Consider the following 9,205-nt stretch of genomic DNA (forward strand, 5'->3'; position numbering starts at 1 on the left):
ATGGCTAAAGTAATGTCGAACGCTCTTTATGTGTTACATGAAAGAACTGAAGATGTCAAACAATTTAAAATTAACATCTTGATAGTAGAGTACAAATTTTTATGTATGGAGCTCGGAGAATGTATGGCCTCCATGGAGATAAGTTTCTCTCACATAAGTAACAAATTAGAAAATTTGGGGAAAAGTACATCTAATCAGGATTACACTAATAAAATTCTAAGGTCTATGTGTATGGAATGACCACCAAAAGTAATTGCCATCAAAGTATATCATGATCTAAAATCACTTGATATGTCAACTCTTACGAAAAAACTCACTAAACATGAACATGATCTGAAAAGATATGAAGCAAGTGAAAGAAATGAAAAACAGAAAGAAAAGAACAAAGATGAGAAGAAAAATATATCCTTTAAGGTGTCAACTTCCAAGACAAATGTAGAAGACGATGAAGATGATACTAAATGAAGACTCTTCAAAGGATATATATATATATATAAGAATTCAATGAAGTTAATAAAGTTTAATCAACCAAAGACTTGGGTTGATAAAAAGAAGGAAGAAAGACAAGTAACATGTTATAAGTGGGGGAAACTCTAGCACATAAAAGTTGATTGTTCAAGTTTAGTGAAACGCAAAGGCAAGAAGCCGTTATACAAGATGAAGGAAAACCACTAAGGGTTATGTAGCATACATCACTTTGAAAGATGATGAAGACTCCTTCTTTTTCGATCATAATTCAGAGAAGGATAAGATAATTGATCTATGTATGGTGACGTGTCATAAAAATGAAGATTCATATGTAAGTGATTATGACTTATATTCTATACCTTCTTATAATGAGAATGAAAATGATTTTCATGAAATGCATGTTGAGACCTTAAGTACTTTTAAGAATATCTTCATCTAAAAAAACAAATTTGAAATTTGAGGAAGAAACCTTAAAATTTAAGGGTGCTCTATAGTCCTTGAAAGAGGACTATGCATCTCTTATGAATGACCAATTGTATATTCCTCATACTTTAGAAAAAAATATAGAGTTAGTTGAGTGTGATACTTATCCTAGTTCAAAAATTGAAATTAACAACTTAAAAGGACAAATAACACAACTCTTCAAAATTTCTACTATTGTTTCTATTAGTCAAAGTGACGAAGCACAAAGTTTTAGGAAATGTAATAGTAAAAATTCCTATGTCACTAGAAAGAATATAAAAAAATTATCCTAAAGTGATTTGTCAATATTGTAGTGAAATGAGACATATTAGGCCTCAATGTCACATTATAAATGTAAAAGTTTCTAATGGTCGCATGACATGGGTACCTAAAAGTCCTAGTACTAACCCTTAAGGATCGAACACAAATTGGACACCTAAATTACCTTGTTAATCTTCACATGAGATTATATTATGACTACAAATAGGATTTGGTTCCTAGACAATGGTTTTTCAAGACATATAGGAGACGGGTCTGTGTTTATTGACTTCACCATGAAAGAGCATGACTAAATCAGATATGGAGATGATAGTTGAGGTAAGATTTTAGGTGAAGGTATTGTAGGATACCGCTCTACAATCACCATAGATGGTGTGATTTTAATGAAAGAGCCTAAGTAATACCTCTTAAACATTAGTCAATTATGTGATAAAGGATATACAATAATTTTCAAAACCACAAGTTTCCTAATTGAACATAAAGCTGATAAATAATTTTTTTAATTTAAGGGTTGTATATTTGATAATGTCCCTATTCTAAATCTAGATTATGTATCAAATAATGGTACCAAATATTTAGTCACCAAGAGTGAAGACTCTTAGTTGTGGAATTAAAGTTTTGTCCATGTTAACTTTTATTAAATTAACAAAATAGTATATAAGAATCTAGAAATTGGTCTACCTAAGATACAATTTTAAAAACATAAGCTATATGATACATGCCAAATGGAAAAGCAAAAAAAAAGTCTTTTAAATTAAAAAATTATTTTACCAAAACTAAAACTCTTGACCTTCTCCGTCTAGATCTCTTTAGTCCCTCAAGGACTAACAGTCTAGGAGGCAATTACAATGGCTTAGTAATAGTATATAAGTTCAATGGATTCAATTGGACTCTATTCTTAGGATACAAGATAAAAACTTTAAAGCTTTTGTTAGATTTTCTAAGCTTATCCAAAGCCAACTCAATTTTAAAATAAACACTTTAAGAAGTGATCATGATGGTCAACTTTTTAATCAACAATTTGAATAATTTTGATACAAAAATAGTATAACCCATCACTTCTCATGTTAGCACACTCCACCACAAAATGGTGTTGTAGAGATTAAAAAACATGTTTTAGAAGAACTAGCACTAACTATAATAAGTGAGATAGGTCTGCAAGAGTATTTTTGGGAGGATGTTATTAAAAATGTATGCCACGTCATGAACATGGTGGTCATTAGACATATCCTAGAGAAGACTCCATATGGGTTACTTAAGGGTAGAAATCCAAATATTTCATACTTTTGTGTTTTCGACTGTAATTATCTTAAATAATAGTAAGAACATGTTAGATAAACTTGATTCTATAGCCAATGAAGGTATTTTTCTTGGGTATTCTTCATTTAGAAAAACTTATATAGTTTTCAACAATTGAACCTTTATCGAAAATCAGTTCATGTAGCATTTGATGAATCCAAACCCCATGTGACCCAGAAATGTAGTTCTCCTGGTTTTGATGTTTCAGGAATAGACATAGGAGATTTAGTCAAAAATGACACTCAACAAGTTGATCCTCCAAAAAGTGAGGATATTAAAGTTGATGAAAAGGAAAGTGAATAATAAGATAACAAACAAGATAAATCAAACAAACTTCCTCAAGATTGGATCGTCAAAAGGACCATCCATTGTACAATATTCTGGGAGATATTAAAAAGAGAATAAACATGTGTTTACAATTAAATAATTTATGTAATTATTCTACTTTCATATCTCATTTTGAACCAAAAACTATTATTGATGCTTTGATTGATGATGTGTGACATCATGCTGTGTAAGAAGAACCCAATCAATTTAAAAGAAACTAAATACGATATTTAGTGCAACGTACTAAACGCCTTAAAACTAAAACAATCATATGCATAAAATGGACGTTAAGTTTTCTTTTCTAAACAATATTAAAATGAAGTGGTATATGTTTCTTAACCTCCATTTTTTGAGGACCATGAAAATCTTTACCATGTTTTCAAAATAAAAAGATCCCTCTATGATCCCAAACAATCTCTTAGAGCTTGGTACATCCCCTTAGTGGTTTCTTACTAAGGAAAGGATTTAACTATGGAATCATAGATATTAATTTGTTTATAAAGCATAAAGGAAACCATGTTCTTTTAGCTCAAAATTTTGTATATGACATTATATTTGGATCTACTATTGAATCCTTGTGTATAGAATTTTCTAGCATTATGTAGGGTGAGTTTGAAATGTCCTTAATAGGTGAACTCATATACTTACTACTTAGAAGTCCTTAATAAGTATGATATGAAGGAACTTATCTCTACAACAATGACTTCAAACCTTCTTATTGACATAGATAAATGGTAAAAGATACTAATATAACCAAGTATCGATGTATAATTTGATCTTTGCTTTATTTAACTGCAAGTCTCCCTGAAATTATGTTTAGTGTATCTATGTGTGCTATATTGCAATCATTCCCTATAGAACCACACTTTAAGAGTACTAAATGTATTTTAAGATACCTAAATGGTACTTCAAACCATAGTCTTTGGTTCCCTATGATAGTGAATGTAGTTTTGTAGGCTTCTCAAATTCTAATTTTGTGGAATGTAAATCAGATAAGAAGAGCACTAGTAACAAGCAGACTACATAGTAGCTGATAATTGTTGTACATGATTCATTTTGACAAAACAACAATTACTAGATTATACTTTAAAATTAAGAGGTGTTCCAATTAAATGTGACAACACTAGCACACTTAGCTTAAACAAAAAAAAAAGTAACTTTACATTCACGCACTAAACATGTTTATATTAAACATTATTTTCTTCGAGATTATGTGAAAAAATCACTACTATAAAATAGATCTTTTGTAGCACCCATTTTACAATGATCTCCCTGTTAACCGTGTTAATAACTCTTTTTAGGCATTTTTTTTGTATTTACTAAAAGACATTTCATAACGGCCATAGGTATCAACCGTAGTAAAATGTACCTGGAGTGAAAGGGTTCAAATCCCAACACCAACAATATTCCATTTATCGTGACATAATGGGCCTGACATTGTATATCACCACAATTTTCATAATCAACCGTGGTGTAAGTTGGAAGCATTTCATCACGGTTCGTATTATCAACCGTGGGGAAAGGTGTTACTTTTTTTATATATAAGCGAAAATATATCTCGCTTTAGTACATTACAGTTTTCTCTCTCAAAACAAAAGCTTAACATCTCTTACACTCGTGTCTCTTAAAACAAAATCCTAACATTTTTGTCACTCATCTTTCTCATATGAAAACCCCAAACTTATGCAGCCAAGTCGTCTTCTTTGAAGTTTACTTTTGTTGCATCAAATCTTAGAAAATGACTACCTTACAGGTTCGTCTTCACTATAGTTTATGTTTCAAATTTTGTTTATGTTTCAATAGTTTATTTCATAATGTTTTAAGTTTCTGCTTCTTCTTGATTTGTAGGTAGGCATTCTTGTTTCAATAACGAGGATGAAGGTAAAGTGAGAATTACAAACTTGTGTGAAAGACTCAGAATGACATCCCTTCAAAATTAACACAAGTTTGTAGCTCTGACTTCAACTTCATCCTCCTTTCATTGTGGATACCATTATGGGACAAATATATTTCTGAAACATTGTATGAGTTGATATGTTTGTTGTATCGTGTATGTTGTTTAAGGTTTATTGTTGATGAATGTTGTTGTTAATGCTTGTTTAAATGATGAGTTTATTATATCTCATGTGGTTTATGTGTTTTTCCAATCCCTTACCAAATATATAACTTTTCATATTGCTTTAGAAAATTACAATATGATAGATAAAGTTATATTAGAAAATAATTACACCTTCAATTCTTGACAAGAATTCTTCACCGTTATTTGTATTTCGTTATTTAACCGTTAGAACTTTATTTAATGTATGTACTTATTCCACCGTCTCTTTCTCCACCTCTAATTTTGTTTGTAAAGTAAATAATATTTTGTAAAATGCACTAGAGGTGAAGGAAGAGACAGTGGAAGAACTAGGAGCATTAAACAAAGTTCTAACTGTTAAAGAGCAAAATACATGTAACTTAGTTGAAGAACTCTTGTCACGCATTGAACGTAAACTAATTCTTCTAATATAACTTCATTAGCCATATTATAATCTTCTAGATCAGATTGAAAGATTATATGTTTAGTGAACAATAGAGAAATAAGCATTTCAAATAATTTATAATAAACTCAGTGTATGTATCACAACGGTTGTTTATACCAACCATTGTTAAATGTTACACGTTAAAAATATCACAATGTTTGTTTAAAGTAACCATTGTGATATATAGCGTACTATAAAGCTTCTAATCACGATCGCACGACCGTGATGGAAAACATCGTACATGCAACTACCCCTTACCTCATAACAGTTGGTCACACATGGTGATATTCTTTTTTCAACCATTGCAAAATGACTTTTACGTAGAAGTAAATATTATGTAACTTTTGAGTAAGCCAACACCATAAATCACTATTTTAATATTTTTACTAAACCATTGTCTATAAAACCTTTCCATAAGATCTAAGGAGAATAAGGGATCTTAAAACCATCTTTCTTTGAATAAGCATTGATCTGTGACTTTTATTTTGCTGCAAATTTTTCGTTGAACTGACTGTTTCTTGTCTAGCAAGATTTAATTAAAACATCAACCCTATTGGAATTGATCTCTCCAATCCCTTTATCTTTTATTGCTTCTATAAATTCTCTTTGAGCTAATTAAATTTGTATATTTTGATATTTGTGTGTGTTTTTTTTAAATCTTTTTTAATATTGTACGATACATGATAAATTGATTGTTCTTGCATTAATATTTGTATTAATATATTTTTTAAACGTCATGTTATTTATTCTCTTACTATTTGCATTGTTTGCATGTTATTTCATACCATTATTCCTAATTAAAAAATTACATTAAATTATGCACTAAAATTTGTCCTTAAATTTTTTTCATCAATCAATTTTAAAAAAAATAATAAACCATTAAAATCTCTTATTTTTTCATTTTCTTAATTTTTTTAATGAATCAACCCATTGATGTTTGTTTTAGTTAAAATGTGACCTATTTAATGACCCAGAGGAGAAAAATAAAATTTTGAAAATTACATTTGACAACATAACAATTTGTTAAAGACTTACACTAACAATATTCAAATTATATATTGACTCACTTTTCACTCCTTTTATCCCTCTCAATTACAACACAAAGGAATAAAAAAAATAAACTTCAAGAAAAGTAAATTTAAATTGCTTTTAACATATATATATATATATATATATATATATATATATATATATATATATATATATATATATATATATATATATATATATATATATATATATATATATATATATATATATATATATATATATATATATATATATATATATATATATATATATATATATATATATATATATATATATATATATATATATATATATATATATATATATATATATATATATATATTATATATATATATATTTGAAATGATTAAACTTAAAGAGATAGAACTAAGGCTAAAAACTTGATCGGAATGAAAGTGTTGAGTTCTACAACACTTTTATGCCAAGAATTTCATTATTTTACATCCCTTATATTTATTTATTCGAACTACTTTTTTATGATAGTGTATTAAATATTTTTTTTTTAAAACAATTAGTTTTTTTTAAAAAGTTAAAAAAAACTAATAATTCAAAGAAAATATCAAAATAACCTGTTTTATAAGAGGATGCGACAGATGAATTGGCGCATCCCCTAATCATGAAGAGAAGACGCCAATGCTATTGGCGCATGTATTGACCCTCATGAGGAGGCGTCAATGCTCCTAGCGCCTTAGTGTAATTTGTAGCGTGAACGTCAATCCCTATGACGCCTACATGTGATGCTCCACACTACAAATTGCACTAAGACATCAGGAGCATTGGTGCCTCCTCATGAGGGTCAATGCATGCGCCAATAACATTGACGTCTTCTCATGAGGAGCCCAATACATGTGCCAATACTATTGGCGCCTCCTCTTCATGTTTAGGGGATGCCCCAATTCATCCGGCGCATCCTCCTGTAAAATTTATTATTTTTGTATTTTTTTAATTATTTATTATTTTTGTTTTTTTTTAAATTATTTTTTTTTATAAAAAAAATCGTATTAAATTCTAAACAATTAGTACATGGTGTTATTATTAATGTTCTTAAAAAACAAATTAAAATAATGTGCATGATGATAGCTGTTAGGATCTTAACCATGTTTTCAACGAAATTTATATCTATTCTTATATAATAAATCAAAATATTTAATTGTAACAAAAATCTAACCGTATCTTTATGAAATCTTAACCGTATCTTTCTCAATATATACAATTTATGAGATCTAATTTAAATATTTGAAACTTATTTGAAATTCGAAAAAGTATATATTTTGTCCTTTTCTTGCTGACGGCAAATTGTCGAGTGAACTTGCATATGCATATTATATACCTGCCAATGTACCCACGAGGTCTGTATCTTTGTCGGCAAATTATTCTAATGGATAAGTTTATCAGCTCATCACACCTTTCTTTCAAAATTATATATTTTTTTAAATTATGAAAAGCAAATATGAATTTTTTTCAAAATTATATATTTTTTTAAATTATGAAAACCAAATATGAATTTTTTAAATTTTTTTTCCAAAATAACTAATTTAAAAAAAAACCCAAAATAACCAAGTTTGTAGAGGATGCGCCAGATGAATTGGCGCACCCCCATACTAGTAAGAGGAGGCGTCAGAAGCATTGACGCACATGCATTGGGCCTCATGAGGAGACGCTAATGTATTTGGCGCCTGAGTGTTGCTTGTGAAAAGAAAACTTAATTTTGAAACCAACCGAAATCAAACACGCAACCTTCTAATGTAGAGTCAAATACGTTACCATTACACCAGAGACCCTTCATATTAATTTGTTTCATCATCTATTTAATATACCGTGTATAATTACAGTAGATTAATAAATTAATAAAACATTGTATAATATTTTTTATTAAAGTGAGTAGAAAGTAAAATATTTTTCTCTTATATTAGACTTTACGTATCCATCTTCAATTAAGCAGAGAACATTGCGAGATGAAGTAAACATTAGAGAAAGTATTCTGAAAGTCTTTGAAAATGCATTTTAAAAATAAATTGAAAATTAAAAAAAAAAATCAATGTTTTCTTGAAATGCATAATATTTAGTTCGGATTCATTTTCTTTCACAGATAAAACTTTTGGTTGATATTGTCATGCCAATTATCATCCCTGTTGAGATTTTACAGGACCAAACGGTAATTTATTTCCATTTTCCATCAAAAAAAACTTTGTAGCCACATTCATAATAAACTGTTAATTTCAGAAGCACTTTCCATACCTGTAACAATAATTGCCTTTACATCTTCTCTCTCATTAGCCTCGTCAAAAGTCTCCTTTAAACCGCGAAACACTAGAGAAAGAGAACAGGGAAACAAACAAATTAACAAATGTAATATAGTCTGCGAAATGGATAAAAAAAGAGTATATAGTCAAGTTAGTTAATAAAAGTCGTTGTATTGGTCTCTTCAATCTTATATCTACAATATTGAACTTAAAATTAAAGTTGTATCCGGTGTCCGACATCAACGCATCGCTGAGATATAAGAGCAGGCATACAAATGAACAAAAGTGATTCTAGACTCAATTCTAGAGCCAAATTCAATCTAATTCGAAAACATCTAAAATCAATTCTACACCTATACAATTTGTTTCCCTAAATTATCGATTCAAACTTCTAACTAGAATTTGAAATTTTTGCCTCCCTAATTGATTTTCAATCTTAAATATATTGTTCAATTCAATTTTAGTCAAATTTATTAAAACAAAAAACATTTTACTTTTTACTCACTTTAACAAAAAATATTATACAATGTTTTACTAATTTATTAATCTACAGTA

Source organism: Lathyrus oleraceus, chromosome 5, assembly GCF_024323335.1.
Source record: "Lathyrus oleraceus cultivar Zhongwan6 chromosome 5, CAAS_Psat_ZW6_1.0, whole genome shotgun sequence".
In the NCBI taxonomy this organism is placed as follows: domain Eukaryota; kingdom Viridiplantae; phylum Streptophyta; class Magnoliopsida; order Fabales; family Fabaceae; genus Lathyrus; species Lathyrus oleraceus.